Raw genomic sequence first — 21,220 nt, forward strand, 5'->3', positions numbered from 1 at the left:
AAACCCAGATTTCATCGCCATAACAGAAACATGGTTCAAAAATACCAATCAAGTCTTAATGAACCAAATAGAAAACAATGCATATGACACATTTTCAATCCCTCGCAAGTCCCGAAGAGGAGGACTACTCCTTATTATAAAAAAACATTTCTCAATGAAAGTAATTCCACACAATCTCCCAAAACAATATGAAATAGCTCTCTGACTCACAAAACCTACAAATATGCCTAGTATACTGCCCACCCAAACTTCTTGATAACGATATCTCTCAGTTCCTGGAATTCCTAATAACAAACATCAGTATGAAAAAACCTACTATCATCCTTGGCGATTTCAATCTTCACACCGATACCAGTCCCAGATCACAAAATTGCCAAACCCTACTAGACATGCTATCAAGTCTAAATTGCAACCTACAAGTGAACAAACCCACACATAAAGTGGGACATAGACTGGACCTGATTTTCACTAATAACCATTTCTCAGACACATCCATTAAATACAGACCAGTCCCCTGGTCCGATCACTACCTCTTACAATGCAAGACACAAGCAAACATCAACAACACGACAAAAAAAATTGAATCACAACAAGCCTTCAAATATCAACCACCTTTTCAAACCAAACTTCTCAAACAAGAACTTGGAAAACAACTAGCAAATCTGGACCTATCAAACATTAATAACGCTATCAAATCCTGATTCCAAATTACAGAAGATACCGCAAATAATATAAACCCTGAGAAATTTAAACAGATAAAGAATCACAGAGAACAATGGAACCCATGGTTCAACTCTCAACTAAGACACATGAAATCCAACCTTAGGAAATGTGAAAAAGAATGGCAAAAAGACAAGTGTTCCTTGACACTGCAGAGGTATCGAACGCAACTTGTCGCTTATAAAAAAATTATTCAGAATACTAAACGTGACTACTACAGTCAAAAGATCAAAAACTCCTCCAACAACTCCAAATCCCTTTACAACATAGTAAACAACCTCATTTCTGAAAACATTAACTCCAACACAACCGAAACCAAAAATATAAGCCAAGACTTAGCTACACTCTTCAAGAACAAAATAACCAAAATAACTGATGCTTTCAACAACCCCTCGATCGAAGAAAATCAAAATCAAATATCCACATCAAATATAACATGGTCCAATTTTGAACCTTTCTCCTCCATGGAAACAGAAAAAATGCTGAGAAAAATAAACCCAGCTCGACATGACAAACACCATCCCCACTCAAGAGCTAAAGGAAATCGCACATTTCATAGCCCCAACAGTAGCAGCAATCATCAATAAATCTCTTGAAGAAGGTGAACTACCAGTTAAGGTAAAAATCACAACAATCAAACCAATACTAAAGAGGAAGAACTTGAACCCAGACGACGAACTACTGTCCAATATCAAACCTACCCCTACTTGCAAAAATGACAGAAAAAGCGATCCTGAAACAACTCAATGAACACCTCGAGAACTACAAAATTCTACATCCCACCCAACATGGCTTTAGGAAAAACCTCAGCACGGAAACTCTACTGCTCAACCTATCTAACAATATAATAAGAGGCTTTGACAACAAAATAGGCCACTTACTAATCCTCCTCGACCTTTCCGCAGCATTTGACACAGTTGACCACAAAAGACTAATATCAAGACTAGCAAACATAGGGCTCTCAGGCAAAACTCTTGACTGGTTCACTTCTTTCCTAAAAGACAGATTTTACAAAGCCTCCTTCAACAACAACACATCAGAAGCCATCCCCCTTGAAACAGGAGTGCCACAAGGGTCCGCTCTCTTGGCCACACTCTTTAATATTTATCTACTCCCTCTATGCCAACTCCTAGCAAGCCTAGGCGTAACTTACTATATGTATGCTGACGACATACAACTCCTCATTCCAATTACATCCACCATCAAAGATGCACTGACACTAACTGCCTCTCACCTTGACGCCTTTAAAAATATGCTAAACCACCTAAAATTATGTCTAAATATGAGCAAAACTGAATGCATTCTAATAGAAAGAAAAAACTCAGGATCAAAAACCACCCCACCCTTACAAATAGACAACATCTGCATACAATTAAAAAGACAACGTAAAAGACCTCGGTATTTGGATTGACAATGAACTAAACTGCAAAAAGCACATCACAACAAAAACAAAAGAGGGTTTCCATAAACTCCAAATACTTAAACATCTAAAACCGATGCTTCACCAACAAGATTTCAGAACTGTCTTACAATCTCTTATCTTCACCAGCCTTGACTACTGCAATTCACTATTGACAGGCCTACCTAAAGTGGCACTAAAATCACTTCAACTACTACAGAATGGCGCAGCTAGAGTCCTATCTGGCAAAAAGAAATCAGACCACATCACTCCCGTACTCAGCAGTCTACACTGGCTACCGGTAGAAAAAAGAATTGAGTTCAAAATACTAACAATCTTACATAGCAATATACAAAGCAGATAACACGGCCCTGGACAATGTCATACATATACACAGATCGCAATGTACGACTAGAACAGCAAGTAAATTACAGCTAGAAATACCATCGCTCCCATTAGCCAAGCTATCCACCACAAGGAAGAGAGCAATATCCATCGCCGGTCCGATATTCTGGAACTCTCTACCGGAACACTTGAGCTCACAAAGCAACATTAAATCATTTAAAAAATAGCTCAAAACATGGATATTCAGCCAAACATTCAAAGATGGTATGGGTTAACATCACATAACACACCTCATGCATAACCTTTTCGGATATGAAAGGTCACGCCTAAGACTATGACACAGAACGTATTGAGCTGGAATATACATAGTTTGATCTCAGATATACCCTGTTATAAACGTTGATATTGCTTGTAATAAGTAGTTTTCTGGTTTCAGTTTTACTGTTAAATGTATGAAGTTGTTGTACCTGTAAACCGGAGTGAAGGCTGCTAGCTATATCTCGGTATAAAAAAACTCATAAATAAATAAATAAATAAATACACACACAACTCATCGACGGTCTGGCTATGTTCCTCTCTACACTTATATCAACCTTCACGCCATCTGTGATCAACTGACAAAAACGACTTGTAGGTTCCAAACATTAGGACAGCTAGGCTAGACTTAACCAGAAAATGTGTCTTTTCTGTAGCAGGCCCTATATTATGGAATTCAATACCAAACTCAAACCAGCTCGTAACGAACAAAGGAATTCAAAAAGGCTATAAAAACATTTATGTTCATCCATGTTCACCAACCATCAGGTATGAAGGCATCTTTTTCTTGCACTTATACTATCTTTGTCATTTTAAACTTTTTGCATTTAATTTTAAAAATTAATTTATTCTATTTGTTTATGCATTTAATTTTAGATTAATTTTTTATTCATGATTATGTACGTAAGCTGCCTAGACCTACCAAAATTGTATAGGCGGTTTAGAAAAGATTTTAAATAAATAAATTGCATCTTTTTCGACAATAACTTTGATCGATGCTGTATCGCATCCTTTTTTCTTTTTCAAGGCCACTGGGGCAGAGTGCATCAAGAAGTCTCAGAGCTTTCCCATTGTAGGCAGTTTGACTAACTCTGATGATCAAGGCCATCTGGGGCTCGACGCACATGAGACCATGCAGTCAAGGTCATCATAATGTGAAGAGCCTTCTTCTGAGGACTTGATCCAGCTGCTTTTGGAGGAAGCGGAAGAATGGTGACTTCTTGATGCTGACCTGCTCTTACGTTTTGGTCATATACTAGCTAACTTCGCTACTCTAGACTGTTGGGATCTTAGGTAAATCAGTCCACATACAGGGTAATTCAGCTGATCATGTTCCAGCCCAAGACAAATATAGTTCTGTTCATGTCCATCTGTGATGGACATGATTTGTCCACAGGTACAGAACTTGAAACCACTGTTTTCTTCAGTGCCATGTTCTAGAATGTTTGTTCTTTCTTACTTTTTTTTTTTAGTTAAATCTGCTGACTCAGTAGCACTGAAAAGTGCTGCTAGGGTCGCTGAAACAGGACAGACTGAAATCTATCTGTGCAAAGCATGGAAAAAAACCGACTGAGGAGTCTCTGAGAATTCCCACACATGCTCAGTAGAGCTCAAAGCTCTACTAGCTTGGAAAGAAAGATCTGTTCAGTGCTGCCAGATGACATCACCCTCAGATTATTGCTAAATCAGCTCTGCTTATCGAAGGAAAACACACACTAGAGCATACTTCTGCCCTACAAAAATAAAAACTGCTTTGAAAAAAAAAAAATAGAGCAATTAACTACAGCAGTGGAAAACACATCCAGTGCTGTCAGTTGAACTGCCACAATACACAGCTGTAGAGTCATAGGAACTGCCATACATGCTTCAAAGGGACTTTTTAATTTTTCCTGGAAAACTCTGGGAAGATGTTATTAGCTAGCACCATCAAATGACGTCACCCACTAGTATGACTAGGTACTCACCTTGTCTTCAGAGAAAACTATTTATGCACTGTTTCCTGTAAACTAGTACAATATGTCTGATGTTAATTAAGTACAAACAAGGGTATTATTGCATTTTCTTTAACTTTATATGTATTTCTGTTACTTTCTCTCACTTTTACCATTGAAAGGTGGATATATGTATGCGAATTGAAGCTTACAGGAACAGCGATGTTCTTTGTTACAAATGAATCACTGTATCACATAAGTCCCAAAGAAAATTAGCTGACATATTCCTTCCAAAGATCTAATTTCTTTATTTTGGTACTCTCATTAGAGTACTAGATATTTGTGCAGCCCTAAGTAACATTAACAGAAGAGCATGCCTGCTAGATTTAAAAACATTGGATTAATTAATGCTGCACAAGGAAAATCCCAAGGGGCCAAATAAGGACAACAAAGTATTTACAGTGAGCGTTTAGTTTCCCTTCCTCACAGCAGCAGATTGAAGTGGTTTCTCCTAGCAAGGGCATAAATATTTAATGTAAACCTCCAGCCCTGGTGAAAAATACATAAGAAAAAATGAGGAAAGGATTCAAATAACTTTATTGGCTTAAAAATTGTACATGTGTTGCCAAAGAAAAACAGAGTGATTAAAATAAAAGGATGGGAAAAGAAGCAAAAGAATTACAAAATGGTAATAAGTAAAGGTACAAGTTACTGAAGGTACAGCATCAGGAACATGTCACAGGTATTAGCCCTGGTCCATAATGTCAGGTTTCATTTCTGGCCTGGTGGCAAGACACCACATATTTTTCTACTATAGTCACTGTTTCTCCTCTTTCCCCAAGGATTATACAGAGTTCTTCTTGCTCATTCTTTTGTGGAAAATCTTGGATTTTGTGTGTCAGCTTTGGGAAATGTGCATCTCTGATCTCTTTGTATATTGTACAGCACAGGAAAAAATGCATTTCTGTTTCTCCTTCTCCAGTGTTGTATTGCAAATAGAATTTGTCTTCTTGGGGCTTCCAGTTTTAGTTTTTGTCTGCATCTTTCTATTTCTAATCTATGATTACTTATCCTGTATTTGGTGAGGGTCTGGCTGTTTTATGCATTTGTGACTGAGATAAGTTATTCTGATAGCATGTATTTTCTCTGTAGGGATCTGTATCAGTCTAGTTTGGTGTTTTCCAATTTGCTCCTCCCAGTAGGAGGTGTATTGGTATTCTAGGGCATGCTGCAATATTTGTATTGCCATCTTTTTGTATCCTGGGTTTTAGCTGAATGAGTTTCGGATGTTAGCACTGGACTGGCACAGCAGATTTGCTACCTATGTGAGGAGTGTGCTTTTTTCAAGGATTTTGTGTTACTTCGCTGAGTAAGCTGGTAGTGAAGAGAATTTGTGTTGCTGCTATTGAGATGACAGCAGAATTTGAGGGGTTTGTTTTTTTTTGCATGGCGAGTAGTAAGGGGAGCATCTTAATTCTGCTCTGCACCCATTATTAAAGGTATTTCTGTGGAAACAGAGTATCTGTCTATAGATCTGGAGTGTAGGATTTCTATTGGGGTTTTGTCCCATTCTATATAATTTGGGATTAACGATAGAAAAAGCAGCACAATGCAGACACTTATAGATAATCAACAAATAAAATGGTGATACACTTATTACCAATAAAACTACTCCCTTAATCATCTTCAACCTACATTTACTTCTTGTGACATACAGAAACACAGTCAGCGAAGTCAGACAGTACAAATTTAGTTTTATTTCAAACTTAGGGCCTCCTTTAATAAGCATTTTTCCCCTAGACACAGAATGAAAGAAAAGCCTTAGTAAATAGGCCCTAAGATACCTTTATTTCCATGCACTCTATCATAGATGGGTTAAATCATGGGCTACAAGCTGATAGCGGAACACATGACAATAACCATGAATGGCGAGCCTGATGTGACTTTGGAAGACGGGAAGAGGAGGAGGAAGAAAGGAAGAAAGCCAAAAGGATGTGTACCTCCATCCTCTCTCCAACTATACTGTGGTCAATACAATTCTTTTGTGATAAGTCTGTGGATAAATGTCAACAGTGACTATAGGCATCTATAAAAATTCTGTTTTTACCTAATATTTGTAAACTTTATACTGTCTGCTAGAAAAAAGCAGAGTTGCTTACCTGTAACAGGTGTCCTCAGAGGACAGTGGGATGTCTGTCTTCACACATAGGTGATATCATCTGTTGGAGCCCAGCACAGAAAACTTTGACCAAGTCTCACTGGACATGCCATTATACCATGTGTCCACATAGGGTCTCTTCAGTCTCTTTTTAACAAAGAATGAAAATAAATGTTGGAGAAACCATGGAGAGGTGGTTAGGTTTTGTGAGGACTGAAATCCTGCTGTCCTTGAACACTTACTACAGGTAAGCAACTCTACTTTCTCTGAGGACAAGCAGGATGGCATTCCTCACACATGGGTAATCTCTAGCTACAGGCTACCCCCAACAAAAAAGGGGCAACAACAAAGAGTGCCAAACAGGCACAAAAACAATGTTTTTTGTTAGCAACTAACCTTTTTTACATTTTATTCTTAACCTATATGGGGTGGGGGTGGCCTGGACCAAAAACAATGGCCCATTGGTGGGAAAGAGTTGGTTTCTACATCGCAAAGAAATTCTGAAGGACAAACTGGCCATACTTACTGTTACATCAGCCATTCCTATAGACAGTAATGAAATGTAATGATTGGAGAAGACGCCATATCATAGTCTTGCAGATCTTTTCCATGGGGATTGATTGTAGGTGAGCAACCTATGTTGCCATTGCTTGAACAAAATGAGTCTTGTCATTGCCCACAGGTTCAACCCCACCTGGGCATAACAGAAAGAGATGCAATCTGCTAGCCAATTAGGTATAATCTCTTTGACATTGGTGATCCCAAGCTTGTTTGTGTCAAAAGAAACAAAAATGTGGGTGGCCTTTCTATAGGCTTCAGTCCAGTCTAGGCAGAAGGCCAAGGCTTTCCAAATTTTGCAATACCTATTTACCTTGGTGGACATGAGGCCTGTGAAAAAATGTTTGAAGAAAATTGACTGAAGATGGAGTTCTGATATCAACTTAATCAAGAACTTAGGATGGCTCTGCACACCCATCCTATCATGGAAAAAACTTGATGTAAGGTGATAAGTTACTGAGCCTGAAGCTTACAGACCCTGAGCACTGAAGTGACTATCACCAAAAATATGACCTTCCAGATCAGGTCATAGGAACAGAGTGGCTCAAAGGGAGTTCTCATCAGCTGGGGAAAAAACACGCTGAGGTCCCAGGACACAGTGGAAGGTCTGATGGGAGGCTTCAAATGAAACAAACCCCTCATGAAACATACAACCAAAGGCTGTGCAGAGATGGGCTTACCTTCTATATGGTGATGGTAGATGCTAATCGCATTGGGTGGTCTTCAGACCAGCTTCAGACAAATGTAGAAGATAATCAAGCAACTTTGTGCAGAGCAGGAGAAATGATCTAGGGCCTTTTGCTTACACTACACAGAAAACCTCCTCCACTTCAATCCATAAGACTTTTTAGTGGAATACTTCCTTGAAGCCAAAAGAACCCAAGAGACATCCTTAGACAGTGCAATGGATTCCAGAATCAACCTCTCAACATCCAAGTTTTGAGCAACATGGACTTGAGGTTAGGATGGCACAACCTGCTGGGGAAAATCCCAACTTGATCGGTTCCCTGATGGACTCCTGCAAGAGTGGAAGCCACACCTGTCTCAGCCAAAAGGGGGCTATAAAGATTATGAACTTCAACTTCGCTACTAGTGGAATTGAAGGATACATGTACCTAAGACCTTTGCAGGCTAGTTTGCAGTATGCCTCTGCCTGGAGCAGTAGAGTAGCACTTTCCTGTTCCAAGAAAACATGAATAAATCCTCCAACGGCATAATAAATTCCCCAACGGCATAATATCTGGTTCGCTACTCCTTAATTCAGGGATCGCTTATGTGATTGCAAGAACTAACTTACCCCAAGATGCATCAAGTCGCAATGTTTTCTCACAGGAAGGGGTCTCACTATAATAGGATGGGTTGCTGCCCCAACTGTGGGGCCTCTATCCTGAAAAAATACCACGGCTTTATGTCGTATTCTTTTGTTTAAACACAAACCAAGGAGAGAGGAGATTCAACTCACTTACCAAATCTAGACAACAAATATCAATAAACTTGTTATCCAACAATTGAATTCCCAACAAATGACAATATCATAAAGCTTGTTGCTCTAGTGTTGTAATCTGCAGCCTCTCACCACGCAATGGGTCGCAGGCTGTTATCAGCTTACAGAGCTTAATATAATATAATCATTTATTGTCATTTGTCCACCCACCAAATACCTTTATTCACTGACCAATCCTATAGACCTATTATAAATTGCTGCAAATATGAACTATAACTGAACAGAAACGTTCTTTGAGAATCAAGTTCATCACAAATAAGAATACTTAGCCATAAATTTTTCATCGAGCAGCTGCATTGCTTTGCTGTTCAATTTATACATCCCAACATGTTTCGACTGAACTATCAGTCTTCTTCAGGGGAATTGTGATATCTCGACTCAGGCCAACATATTCATATCCCGGACCGAATTTGCAGGTCTCTCTAAAGATTCAAAAATGGCGCCTCAGTGTCCTAGCTGAGGCGCCACCAGCTAGGACGCTGAGGCGCCATTTTTGAATCTTTAGAGAGACCTGCAAATTCGGCGCCTCAGCGTCCTAGCTGAGGCGCCACCAGCTAGGACGCTGAGGCGCCATTTTTGAATCTTTAGAGAGACCTGCAAATTCGGTCCGGGATATGAATATGTTGGCCTGAGTCGAGATATCACAATTCCCCTGAAGAAGACTGATAGTTCAGTCGAAACATGTTGGGATGTATAAATTGAACAGCAAAGCAATGCAGCTGCTCGATGAAAAATTTATGGCTAAGTATTCTTATTTGTGATGAACTTGATTCTCAAAGAACGTTTCTGTTCAGTTATAGTTCATATTTGCAGCAATTTATAATAGGTCTATAGGATTGGTCAGTGAATAAAGGTATTTGGTGGGTGGACAAATGACAATAAATGATTATATTATATTAAGCTCTGTAAGCTGATAACAGCCTGCGACCCATTGCGTGGTGAGAGGCTGCAGATTACAACACTAGAGCAACAAGCTTTATGATATTGTCATTTGTTGGGAATTCAATTGTTGGATAACAAGTTTATTGATATTTGTTGTCTAGATTTGGTAAGTGAGTTGAATCTCCTGTCTCCTTGGTTTGTGTTTAATTCAGGAGAGGTAGTCGCTTCATAGTATTTGAGTATTCTTTTGTTTCGCAGCCAAACACTGTAGGACAAAAGAACGCATCTAGAGGCCCTTTATCATAATGGTGGCCACCATCACCTTAAAGGGGCCACTGCCCCCCCCCCCAAAAAAAAGTAATGTCCACATGAGGGAGGTTGAGAATTTTCGGAGGAACTAGAAGAATCCAAGATAGTGGAAGAAACTGTGATTAGGATCTGGACCTAAACTTGATTGAATAGTATTGATTTTATCCTTAAAAGCTAAGGCAAAGCCATCTGCCGATAAAGCAGAAGAGCATGGGCTAAGAAGGCTGAGACATAGAGCCAGAAAATTGATAAACTAATTTGAATAGTAAATGAGGTCTATTCTCCACCTTGTTTAAGGATTTACTAAAATAATCTCTTTTGGCTTTCTTAATTTCAGCTAAATAAAAAGAGATGAGACTTCAATTTATATTAAGAAGTCTGCGTTTTGCATTTATGCCATTTTCTTTCCAACTGATGGATTTGACGACTAATCACTGAGACCAGAATGAAACCAGGAGGAACTGCCATTGGAACTGGGGGAGTGATAAAAAGGGGAAGAAACCTGGTCAAAAGCTTGTTACAAAGAATTATTCTAGGGTAACACCAGGCTGCTGGCGCTAACCTTTAACAAAGAGATAGAGCACCTTTTAAATTAGAACAAAGGGGAAAGCAGACAGTCGCCAGGCAGTGCATGGTTCGGATGGAGGTATTTTCAAAGAATTCTAATGAAGCAGAGAGTTAGGGCATCCCAAAAGAGAGGTTCCAATAAAAGCAAAAGTAGTCCACCTGAGCTAAAAGATTCAAAATTATCCTTGTCAACTGAAAAGCAGGCTGTTAATACAAACAAAAAACACACTGAAATATCTGCATACCAATGCCAAAAGTCTAAGTAGTAAGAATGGAGAATTAAGATAGTATAGCAGTGAATGATGAGATGCATTTATTTATTTATTTAATTCTTTTCTATACCGGGATTAGTGGTTACATCATACCGGTTTACATCCAAACTGAAGGTAGAAAGTAAATCAGACAGGGAAAGGGGATGGAACTGAAAGGAACAGGAGAGAAAGGTAGCCGGAAAATGGCAAACAAGAGGTCAGAATAAATAGATAATAAGTTAAACAATGTAACATAACAACAAATAAGTTCAAGGTAACGTACTGATGCAGCAGGGGGAGTTGAGACGCAGGGGATCTAATCTGGGTAAGCTTGTTTGAAAAGCCAGGTCTTTAACTTATTTTTGAATTTGATGGCACAAGGCTCATCTCAGAGACATGGTAGAAGGATGAGAACCAATGGGATAGTGCCATACCAGGGTACAAATTATATCACAATGATAGGGAGGAGCAACTGGTGTGTGTGTGTGGTGGGGGGGAGTGGCTCTTTATGTGTGAGATGGCATAGAGTCTAACAGAATAAGGATCCTGCAAGAAACTAAATGCACAACAGAATCTTTATGGGTAGAAATCCCATGTATGTTGGAGAAGAGTATAGCAACAGCAGTATACTATTTATTTATTTATTTTATATACCGTCAATCTAGACTGTGTACAATAAATCATAACTAGATAAGATGTACAAAGATAAAAATTACTCAATAAAAAATAAAACACAATACATTATATTCAGTAAAATAGAGAAAATACATTACAATCAATAATACAAATATGATAAGTAAAAAGTAAAACAAAATAAAACAATCAGATTAAAAAGGGAAGAATAGGCTAGCAAGGGACTCATCAAATAAGGCGATCAATTCTCTGCCAATATTTCATATGAGTTTCTAAATAGTAATGTTTTCAGCTTTTTTAAAAAATATTTGATGTCCTTTTGTAACCTTAATTCATCTGGTAAAGAGTTCCATAATTTTGGACCCCTACTGAGATAGCTCGTTCTCTCAGTTCAGACAAATGTGCTGTTCTGATTGATGGTATTGTCAAAAGTCCTTTATTTGCTAAGCGAAGGTTCATTTGAGGAGTATGAAGATGTAATGATGCATGTAACCAGTTTGTTTATAATTTATGGATTTGAAAAGAACACACTGTTTTGTATTCAGTTCTTTGCTTTAAGGGTAACCAGTGCAAATCAGAGTAGGAGTAATATGGTCAAATGTTTTGCCTCCACATAAAAGTCTCGCAGCTGCATTCTGCAGAAGTTGTAGTGGTCTTAGGTGGGTAGCAGGCAACCCAAAAAGTAAAGCGTTACAATAATCAATCGTGGAAAAGACTAAAAATTGTAAAACAGTTCTAAAATCATTAAAATCTAACAGAGGTTTAAGACGTTTTATAATCTGCAATTTAAAATATCTGTCCCTCATTTTCCATTTTATATCACTTTCTAATCTAAAATCAGAATCAATTAAAATTCCAAGATCGCGAACTTCAGGATGCGATCAACATGAAATCAGTATTAAAACAGAAGGATTTACTTAATTGGGATTTTCTACTCAACATAATGAGTTCTGTTTTTTGATTATTTAAAATCAATTTCATATGGAATAAAAGTTGCCTGATTGAAGTTAAATAAATTTCGATTTCTTTGAGGGTGTCCTCCAGGGTGTTATTAATAGGAATTAAAAGCTGTACTTCGTCAGCATAGATATAATGAATTATACCTAATCCTGATAATTTGCAAAGTGGTAAAAGATAAATATTAAAAGGGTTGCGGATAATGCCAACCCTTGAGGGACCCCTGACTCAATAGTCATTTTATTAGATAAACATTCATTTAATTGAACTTGATAAGATCTCTCAGATAAGAATAAGGTAAACCACTCCAGCACACTTCCTTGAATACCAATTTCAGACAGTCTTTGAAGTAAAACTTGAAAATCAACTGTATCGAAAGCAGCTAAGTATAAGAGAACAAGTATAAAGGAATCGCCATTATCAAAACCTCTGAGTACAGTATCAGATAAAGCTAAAAGCAAAGATTCAATGCTATAATTTTCTTAAAACCAAATTGTGATGAATATAGGATGTTGTGGCTTTCCAAGTATTCAGATAGTTGTTTTTGAACAGATTGTTCAAGAATTTTTGCAAGGAAAGGGAGATTTGAAATGGGTCTAAGGTTATTAAAGTCAGAGGCATCATTTTTAACTTGTTTTAAAATAGGTTTGATAATAGCACATTTTAATGGACTTGGAACTGATCCTTCAGTCAGGGAAAGGTTTACTATTTTGGTGATTGTTGGAACAATGTCCTCTGGGCATTGTTTAAAGTACTTAAGGGATATCGGGTCCCAAGGCTGATTTGCAGGTTTAAGTTTATTGAGGACGGAAACAATTTCAGTAGTAGAGATGAGCTTCGTTTTTCTGGCTCGTGTCGGGTTTCAGTTCGGGCGCTTCGTGGGAAAACTCGTTTTCCCATGGATCGTTTTTCGGCAAAAAACGAAGCTGGAACCCGAAACCGGAAAAACGAATTAAAAAAAAAATCCGAATCGGAACCCCCCCTCCCCCCACCATCCCGATCCCTCCCCAAGACTTACTAAAAGCCCTGGTGGTCCAGCGGGGTCCCATGAGCGATCTCTTCCTCCGGGCTGTCGGGCCTGCTACAAATCAAAATGGCACCGATGGCCCTTTGCCCTTACGATGTCACAGGGGCTACCGGTGCCATTGGTCGGCCCCTGTAAAAACCATTTTGTGGTTCGTGTCCCCCGAACCACGACGAATTAGGAAATTTCATTGAAATTGCCTAATTTGTGATAAACGAATGCACATCTCTATTCAGTAGTGCTCACTGTTTCAAAAGAGGACCAAGATCTTCCAGTGTCTATTAGAAGACTGATTTTTTGAGTTAGTTTTCCAAATTTTTTTTCTTTAAAGAAAGTTGCAATTTCTTCACATTAATTTGGGGTGTTTCATTATATAATACTAATTTATTGGGAGATGGTGATATTAAACTTTGAACAATTGGCCACCTGGCCAAAATGATGATATAGATGATGAAATGCTAAGAGAAATTAGGGAAGCTAATGAAATCGGTAGTGCAGTAATAATGGGAGATTTCAATTACCCCAATATTGACTGGGTAAATAATACATCAGAACATGCTAGAGAGATAAAGTTCCTGGATATAATAAATGACAGCTTTATGGAGCAATTGGTTCCAGAACAGACAAGAGAGGGAGCTATTTTAGATCTAATTCTTAGTGGAGCACAGGATTTGGTGAGAGAGGTAATAGTGGTGGGACCGCTTGGCAATAGTGATCATAACATGATCAAATTTGAATTGACTGGAAGAAGGCCAATAAGTAATTCACGGCTCTAGCACTAAACTTTCAAAAGGGATACTTTGATAAAATGAGAAAAATAATTACAAAAAAAATGAAAGGTGCAGCTAGAAAGGTTAAGAATGTACAACAGGCGTGGACATTGTTAAAAAAAACACCATCTTAGAAGCGCAGTCCAGATGTATTGTACGCAATAAAAAAGGTGACAGGAAGGCCAAACGACTGCCGGTATGATTAAAAGTTGAGGTGAAAATTGGAAGAAGAATCCATCTGAAGAAAATACAAAAAGTATAAGTACTGGCACGTTTAATGTAAAACATTGATAATAAGTCAGTCTAAAAAAGAATTTGAAAAGAAGTTGGCCATCTTGACAAAAAAATCATAAAAGCATTTTTAAATATCCGAATCAGGAAGCCTAGGACAAAGTCTGCTGGACTGTTAGATAATCAAAAGGTTAAAAGGGCACTTAGAGAAGATAAGGCCATTGTGGAGAGACTAAATTAATTCTTTGCTTCAGTGTTTACCAAGTTGGATCTTAGGGAGATACCTATTCTGGAGAGTTTTCATGGGTGATGATTCAGATGAACTGACCCCAATCACAGTAAACCTGGAAGATGTAGTAGGCCAGAATGACAAACTGAAGATTAGCAAGATCACCTGGACCAGATGGTATACATCCCAGCGTTCTGAAAGAACTAAAAAATGAAATTTCAGACCTATAATAAGTAAAAATATTGTACATAAAGACTGGAAGGTGACCAATGTAAATCCAATATATAAAAAGGGATCCACAGGTGATCTAGGAAACTATATCGGTGAGCCTGACTTCAGTGCCGGAAAAAATCTTGAAAACTATTCTAAAGAATAAAATCATAGAACATATAGATAGATATGTTTTAATGGCGCATAGCCAGCATAGATTTACACAAGGGAAGTCTTGTCTCACAAATCTGCTACATTTATTTTGATGGGGTGAACAAACATATGGATAAAGGTGAACCAGTAGAAGCTATGTATCTGGATTTCCAGAAGGTATGTGACAAAGTCTCTCGTGAGTGGCTTCTAAGAAAACTAAAAAGTCGTGGGATAGGAGACGATGACCTTTTAGTGGATTGCAAACTGGTTCAAAGTCAGGAAATAGAGAGTATGATTAAATCATCTGTTTTCACAGTGGAAAAAGGTAAACAGTGGAATGCCTCAGGTATCTGTACTTGGACCGGTGTTTTTAATATATTTATAAATGATCTGGAAAGGGGTATGACAAGTGAGGTGATCAAATTTGCAGATGACACAAAATTATTTAAAGTAGTTAAGTAACAAGCAGATTGTGATAAATTGCATGAGGACCTTGCAAGACTAGAAGATTGGGCATCCATATGGCAGATGAAGTATAATGTGGGGAAGTGCAAGGTGATGCATATAGGGAAAAAATAACCCATGCTGTAATTAAACGATGTTAGGTTTCATATTAGGAGTTTCCACCCAGGAAAAACATCTGAGCATCAGAGTTGATAATATTACATTGAAATCGCTGGCTCCATGTGCTGTGGAGGTCAAAAAAGCAAACAATGTTAGGAATTATTAGGAAGGGATAGAAAATAAAACGAATGATGTCATAATGCCTCTATACTGCTCCATGGTTAGACTGCACTTTGAATACCATGTCAAATTATGGTCGCCGCATCTCATAAAAGATATAGTTGTACTGGAGAATGTACATAGAAGGGCAACCAAAATAAGGAGCATGAAACAGCTCCCCTATGAGGAAAGGATAAAGAGGTAAGGCTGTTCAACTTGGAGAAGAGATGGCTGAGGGGGGATATGATAGAGGTCTTCAAAATCATGAAAGGAATTGAACAGGTAAATATGAAAATGTACTCTTTCAGATAAGAGCTAGGGGGCACTCCATGAAGTAAGCAAGTAGCACATTTAAAGCAAATTGGAGAAAATTATTTTTCACTCAACACACAATTAAGCTCTGGAATTTGTTGCAAAGGATGTGGTTAAGGCAGTTAATATAGCTGGTTTTAAAAAAGGTTTGGATAAATTACTGGAGAAGAAGTCCATAAACTGCTATTTATCAACAGGGAATAGCCACTGCTTGTTGCTGGCATTAGTAGCATGGGATCTATTTAATGTTTGGGTACTTGCCAGGTACTTGTGACTTGAATTGGCTACTGCTGGAGACAGGAATCCGGGCTTGATGGAGTCTTGGTCTGATCCAGTATGGCATATCTTATGTTCTTATGTTAGAGGGAAAGGAACAAAAATGCTCAAAATTTGATAAATCTGACAGTGGAGGTGGTCTGGCCAAGAAGTTTTTTTTATTACTTCAAGGAGGATTTTGAGGCAAAATGCAATCAAATGAAAACAAAAATCAGAGAATGATCAGTCCAGACTAAAGGAGTTACATGAACAGTAGTTTTAGGGACCTTGATAAACTCTGAAGAAAATATTAAGTCAATATGACCAACTCTGGGTTGATCGACCCATTGAGTTAGTGACAGATCTGACATAGCTGAAAAACATTTCACCTCAAGAGGTCTTTTGATCTGTCCACCAGCATTTGTTCCACACCGGCCAGATAAGTGTCTCTGAGAACCATCCCCTGAGAGACATTCAAGCCCTACAGCTGGACAGCCTCCTGACACAAAAATTACAAGCCCATATCTCCCTGCTTGTTGATGTAATACATCATCACTTGATTGATTTTTTGGACATGGATAATTTTGTTGGAAAGCCTATCTCTGAATGCCCACATAGGATACTGAATTGCCTGAAGCTCCAAGAAGTTGATCTGATGCAACTTTTCCCAAAAAGACCAAAGGCCCTGGGTGCACAGACCATAGTGAGGGCAAAGGCGATCGGTGCCATTTTGAGTGCCATTGGTCAGCCCGTCACATGGTCATCGGCGCCATCTTGTGCTCCTACCATGTGACAGGGGCCCATACTATGTCACAGGGACGATAGCCCCTGTGACATAGTATGGGCAAAGGCTATCGGCACCATTTTGAGTACTGGCATCGGACGGCCGGAGTGCAGGAGGTCGCTCCGGGACCCCCAGGGACTTTTGGCCAGCTTGGGGGGGCCTCCTGACCCCCACAAGACTTGCCAAAAGTCCAGCGGGGGTCCGGGAGCGACCTCCTGCATGTCGGCCGTCCGATGCCGGGCAAAGGCGATCGGCGCCATTTTGAGTACTGGCATCGGACAGCCGGCGTGCAGGAGGTCGCTCCCGGACCCCCGCTGGACTTTTGGCAAGTCTTGTGGGGGTCAGGAGGACCCACCAAGCTGGCCAAAAGTCCCTGGGGGTCCAATGGGGGTCCCGGAGCGACCTCCTGCACGCCGGCCGTCCGATGCCAGTACTCAAAATGGCGCAGATAGGCTTTGCCCTGCATCGGACGGCCGGCATGCAGGAGGTCGCTCCCGGACCCCCGCTGGACTTTTGGCAAGTCTTGTGGGGGTCAGGAGGCCCCCCCAAGCTGGCCAAAAGTCCCTGGGGGTCCAACGGGGGTCCCGGAGCGACCTCCTGCACTCCGGCCGCCCGATGCCAGTACTCAAAATGGCGCCGATAGCCTTTGCCCATACTATGTCACAGGGGCTACCGGTGCCATTGGTCAGCCCCTGTCACATGGTAGGAGCACAGGATGGCGCCGATGACCATGTGACAGGGGGCTGACCAATGGCACCGGTAGCCCCTGTGACAAAGGCTATCGGCGCCATGATGAAACCAGCACAGAGGGTGTGAGAGTGCAGGGGATGGCTCCCGGACCTCCCGCTGGACCACCAGGGAGTTTTGGTAAGTCTTGGGGGGGTTCAGAAGGATGGGGGGGTTTGTTTAAATCTTTATTTAGGTGGCCGTATAATTCGGCGAAGATTCGTGTATTCGTGGGGAATCGCGATACATTTCGCTTCCCCACGAATACTACAAATAGTGCAATATACGTTGCAGATCGCCAATACGGCGAAAACGAATGCAGACCCCTAATTTATAACATGCACACATATGCGCTCGTATGCTATAAAATAACTGTGTCCATGGGCACAAGCCAGCAAATGTGCACCCGCTCGCCTGTTTAAAAGTTACCGTCCAAGAGAGCAGAGCTATTCCCCTCTTTGAAGGAAGGGAATTAAGGTGTCCAGGGAAATAATCTTGAACTTTTCTCTCTTGATGAACTTATTCAAGGCCCTCTTTGCCTTGGTGAAACAGGCTCAACCGCTTTGGCCATCAAGCAGCTCCTGAAGTGGCAAATGACCCCAAGATGGGTCTGGAGGCAGATTTGGTGAAAGACACAGCAGGTTTAAATGTATACCCTCTTTTGATGATGCTGAAGCCCAATATGTCCAAGGTTATACCGGGCCACCAGTTTGCATAAACCCGCAGCCTTCTCCCAACCAGAATGTCTTCTGGCATAAGTATTAGGATCCTGGCTATGCTTTCTGTGTTACAGTCAAAACCCCGTCCCAGGAGTCGACTAGGTTGCCATATGGGGTTTATGTGCCCTCTGCTGCCTTGTAAGGGCATGAGGGACCTGCTGCACAAGGGACCCAGGGGGCAGAGGATAATGCCTCCTCAGACAGAAGTGCCTACTTTGCCCTGACCTTAGGTACCATCCCAAAGGAGCCAGCTGGGTCTGGAGTGGCAGTGGAGAGCTACTGGAGCATTGCAAAATGATCTTGGATCTGTGTCACCATATCCTTGTCCCTATCTATGAAGAGATTCTCTCCCGGACACAGCATGTCAGCAAGTATTTCCTGCAATTCTAACGAGTCTATGCACCCTGATCCCTAGGACAGACACCAAGTCTGTTTCAAAAACATTGTAAGTTGAATAGACCATATGTTTTGCACACTCTAGCCCTCTGTCCATCATTGACTGGATGGTGTCCTGCTGCTTTTGAGGAAGCTACTCGCCCACCCCCTCTACTTGCTTCAGAATGTTCCGCATATAATGGCCCATGGAGAGCTGATAGGCTACTCTATGGGACATAAGCATAGAACCTTGGAACACCTCTCTCTTAATAGAATCAATAACTCTAGAATCCCTCCCTTGGGGTACCGAGGAATGGGTTCTAGACCTCTTGACCTTTTTGAGAGTAGATTCGATGACCACAGATTAATGTGGCAGCCGTCACTTGTCAAATCTGGAGCCATCTGGATGAGATAGGCCACATCAGCCTTTCTATTTACTGAAGCCACTTTGAGGGGGTTCTCCCCCATCCTCATCAGCCACTTCTGAAGGATCTTAAGAACTGCCAAAATCTTCTTAGGGGTTCCATGAACTAGAAGATGTCCATACAAAATTATATAACTGAGTGAAATATGGTAACCTTAAGTTATAGATTATTAAATAGCCATACGTAAGTAAAATTTTGTTTACTGTTTATAAAGACCTCATAAAATTTCAGGTGATTAAAGATCTCTTATTTGTGAGTCTCTCAATATTTAACTGGCATCACTAAAAGTGAATTGTATACCCGTGATATTTTTTAATCATGGGACTTGTGATCCTGGAATACTTTGAACTAAAATATTTTTATATATATGTCTTATCTTTTTAGATTCTGAATGGAAAATGTTTTCTTCTTTTTATATTAAAAAATAATTTTTAAGAAATGCTTTCCTGTGCTTCTCATATATTTAGTGAACAAAGTTAACACATATCTTAATTTCATTGTCCTAATTGCTCTGTAGACCCCGATTTCTTCACTATGTCGCTCCAAGTGTTTGTTTTGCAGATTACTGCCTTTGTCCAATGGATATACAGTTTACTTTTAGTGATGTCAGTCAAATATTAAGAGAATCACAAATAAGTAATCTTTAATCACCCGAAATTTTATGAGGTCTTTATAAACAGTAAACAAACTTTTCCTAAGTATGGCTATTTAATAATCTATATCTAAAGGATGCCCAGCACCTTGTTTCTTGACTCTTCCTCCATCTGCAATGTAAATAGAATGGTCTCTGACATTGCCTTCTGTTATCCAGAGAAGGAGAGGTCCTCAGACGGGGACTTCCTTCTATCGGGTGAAGGAGACCTACAGAAGGAGACCTACAGAGACCTACACAGACCTACAGAAGGAGACCTACAGAAGGAGACCTACAGAATTTCCTCTTCAGAGACATCTGCAGAGTTGTAGCCATATTCCCATGAATACTGAGAGCCTGATTCCCTGTGGTCCATGGGAGAGGACTCTCAACACTCTGCCCTCAACCAGTGGGTCTCAGACTGATGGAACTGGATGTTTGGGCTTGGACCCTGAAGGTCTCCACTGTCTTGGGGAAGTTTCCTCTCCCGAAGAGCCGCCGATCAGTAAAGGGCTGGCAGCCATCAAACCTGATGCCCTCCCAAGCATCATCGATAGAACAGGCATCAGTTCTGGTGTCAGCATCAATGTAGCATCGGCGAACTCCTGAAGGGAGTCTAGCAGTGGCCCAAGGATACCCCAAGCACTAGGGCCCTACAGCACCTTTTCCACTGCCTGCTGAATCCTTTTCTCTAGGTCCTCCTCAAAAATCATTGATGCTAACACTGCTTGGGATGCAGGAGGGGTGACCACATCCTCTTCAGAACCAAGAGGTGGATCAGTGACAGACACCAGGACTGCTGGAGACTTTAGCAGGCCTCTGGCAAGTCCAGAGGATGAGCTCTCCTTGCCATGGGAACCCACTTTGGGTGGGAGGGGGATGTTCCTCGCCAAGCACCAGGCCATCCCTGCTCCCACCATCAGGCATCGATGGAGACTAATGCTGATGCTTCTTTAGCTTCCCTTGATGTTCAGCATGGGACTTCCTCAATGCCAATGACAAAGAGGCAAACCCTAAAGACTTCTTTGAGCGGGAGGAGTCGGACAATGGTCTGTCTCCAAGTTCCCTACCATCACCAACATCGTAGGAACTGATGTCCCCCCTCCCCCCGCCCCAAAATGCCAATAACCCTCCTGCTATTTGGTTCAAGCTTTGGGGGTCTTTCAATGTTGATGCCTCCAATGCTGATGGATCAGTCTTCCAGTGTTTGAACAGATGTTCCATAAAATCCAACTGAAACTGTTGCCCTTTTGAGGTCATTTTCACTCACCAGCAGCACCCACAGACATCACATGATGCCCTCAAGCACAGGACATATCTATCATGGGGATCCGTGATAGATATGGTCCTGCCACATTGAGGGCACAGCTGAAACCTGCTAGACATGACAGAGCAAAACAAAG

At 40.5% G+C, this 21,220-nt stretch overlaps 1 protein-coding gene across 1 annotated transcript in view; it reads right to left on the reverse strand.

The window, feature by feature from the left end:
* Nucleotides 1-21,220, reverse strand: part of CDS1 (CDP-diacylglycerol synthase 1) — a 194,843-nt gene that overhangs the window by 126,959 nt on the left and 46,664 nt on the right. The gene's annotated exons all lie outside the window — the stretch shown is intronic.

This window comes from Rhinatrema bivittatum, chromosome 1, assembly GCF_901001135.1.
Source record: "Rhinatrema bivittatum chromosome 1, aRhiBiv1.1, whole genome shotgun sequence".
Taxonomy (NCBI): Eukaryota; Metazoa; Chordata; class Amphibia; order Gymnophiona; family Rhinatrematidae; genus Rhinatrema; species Rhinatrema bivittatum.